General features: G+C 41.0%; 1 pseudogene; it reads right to left on the bottom strand.

The window, feature by feature from the left end:
- Positions 1-1,614: 1,614 nt before the first annotated feature.
- On the bottom strand, positions 1,615-2,519 carry LOC109404903 (uncharacterized; annotated as a pseudogene).
- Positions 2,520-2,735: the final 216 nt, after the last annotated feature.

The raw sequence follows: 2,735 nt of genomic DNA on the forward strand, positions 1-2,735 counted from the left end.
CACTGAGTAGAAATTTTTCCCTGTGTATAGTCAAACCTCCAAGATTAATACTAAAAATAGTGTGCTAGTCAAATTTGGGGCGATATGTGGCAGTACAAAGATATATAGTATATTGCATTGCCAACTGGACTGCGACAGAGTGCGGAATCTTAAATAAAAGTGCGATATTGCATCAAATCGTTCCGGTGTCTTCACCGCACTTATTCATCATGAGCTAATGAATAAGTGCGATGAAGACACCGAAACGATCTGACACCAAATCGCACTTTTATTTGAGATTCCGCACTTCCTCGTCGCACTTTTAACTGCGCAATGCGCAATACCGTCATGCGGGGCTTTTTCATACACTTTTTCATGGGTTTTCAACTTTATGACATGATAACTCCCAGTGTAGTGAATGGATTTCCACAATTTTTACACATAATAATCGTGAGAATGTATGTAGCACAGACAAACAGACGTAACACTCTGATAATTCCCATCGTACACCGATTTAACGGTCAATTTAAAAATTTGATAGTTGGCCAACTGACCACCCGTAGCGCTCGCATCGTTTTTGTTCGAGTTTGACGTTTGCCCACTACCGCCACCTAGTTGATAGTCGGCCAAACTCAGTCCTTTTAGCATTGGGCGAATGTGTTTCCGTGACTATAATTTGAATCGGAAAATGTTCGAAGTGTTACGTCTGTTTGTCTGTGTATGTAGGATGGGAGCGGGACATTTGGCATAAAGTCATTTGGCATAAGGTCGTTTGGCATAAGGTCACCTGGCATAAAGACATTTGGCATAACGGTCATTTGGCATAATGGACATTTGGCATAACCGAAATGCACCCTTCTTTATTATGCCAAGTGTCCATTATGCCAAATGACCGTTATGCCAAATGACTTTATGCCAAGTGACCTTATGCCAAACGGCCTTATGCCAAACGACTTTATGCCAAATGACACAGACCCCGTATGCAACATTTGAACTAAATCCATCAATAAACCAAAAAGTTATTCATACACAGCAGCGTGATATTGTAATAAATACATCCTAAAAATGGGACCATCATTCCTTTATTTAGGTGAAACGGTCATTTTTAATGTATGTATAATGATACAAATATTAGATTGTATATGCTACGTTGACACATCTTGAATGAATGGATCAACTTTTTGAAATCAACTGAAGCAAATTTTTGGAACATTCCCGGAGGAACATTCGGATCAATTTCTGGATGTGCCCTTACAGAAATTCCAGAAGGAATTTTTATAAAAAATTTAGAAGGAATCCGTGGAGGAATTTTTGGAGCAATCCTCGAGGAACAAAGCTTGCTTCTAAACTTAGTGTTCAATGAACACTTCCACCATAGAATTATTAGATAATCTATGCTCTATGCTGGAAGTCAAGGAAATTTCCATTACGACAAGTTCCCGGATCGACCGAGAATCGAACCCGTCACCCTCAGCATGACCATGCTGAATACCTACGCCTTTACTGCTGTGTCTATAGGAACCCTCCATTATTTCAAACATGTTATGAAACATTCTCCAGAAATAGACAAATCTATAGAGGGAAATTTTCAAGAATTAACCTGAGAATTCGTAAAAATACTTCATGTATCAAAAATCGCATCCTGCTGAATTGCTCTTCGTCCGGAAAAAAAAATTCTTAACTCCTAGGGAAAACTCTACCAGATTGTTAAGGCAAAGAATTCCTACGAGAAGCTCTTGGAGAAAAAGCCTACGAGGAGCACCTAGTAAAAAACCTCTCGATGAACTCCCGGAGAAAAATTTCCAGAAGGAACTCCTGGAACATATATTCCAGCAACTTCTAGCAAAACAAACGTTGGTTTGGGTGAGTCTATAAGGATGCAAACTTGGTATTAATCAATAAACAGGCTTGAATCAATAACTACGGAATCACAGACGAATACGTAACGTAGGTACTGTTCAGTGGCCATAGTAGCAGACATGTCCTGACTTTACAGGTGGTCGACACCCTGTGTAAGGTTTCTACGGAGAAAATCATCTTATGTACGAGTCCTTACCTGACGCGGTCATCTGGCTGTACGGTTCAACGGTTCGATTGGAAGAGTTCAATCTGGTCAGAATGCAGAAATCCACCAGAACCGCAATCATCTCAAGGGCCAGGTATGACAAAGTCAACAGGCGACATTATCACATCCTCCTGGAAATTCAACCACGTCCTCATCCAGTTCTTCATGGTGTCCCGGTGCATAAAGGACGTCTTCCGGGCCAAATTGAACTCCTCATCCTGCTTTCCGGCCAGAATTTTCGAAATTCGATCCACCCGGAACAATCTACGCACCTACTGCTCGTCGAACTTTCCGCCATATCCCTATCGGAATCCTTGCCCGACTCGTCCAGCGTCGAGCCAAAATCTCCCAGGTCCGAGAAGCGATCGCTGTACAAATCCTTCACACTTAAAATCAATTCTCGAGCTCGGCAGAAAAATATGCTGACTTCTATCGGCAAACCGTCATTTTGCTGATATTTCAGCAAACAGAACATGTTTGCCGAGATTGTCTTAAATGTTTTGCTGAAATATCAGCAAATAGTTTGAAAATTCGGAAAACTGACAGCATTTTTTGCTGAGTTTATCGGCAAACATAGATTTTACTGAGATCAGCAAACGAGATTACTGAGAATTCAGCAATTTTATCATCCATTGCCGAATTTCGGTAACACAACTGTCACTTTTGTCGTCGCCACCTCAGTGGAAAAAAG

The sequence above is a fragment of the Aedes albopictus genome, chromosome 3, assembly GCF_035046485.1.
Source record: "Aedes albopictus strain Foshan chromosome 3, AalbF5, whole genome shotgun sequence".
Taxonomy (NCBI): Eukaryota; Metazoa; Arthropoda; class Insecta; order Diptera; family Culicidae; genus Aedes; species Aedes albopictus.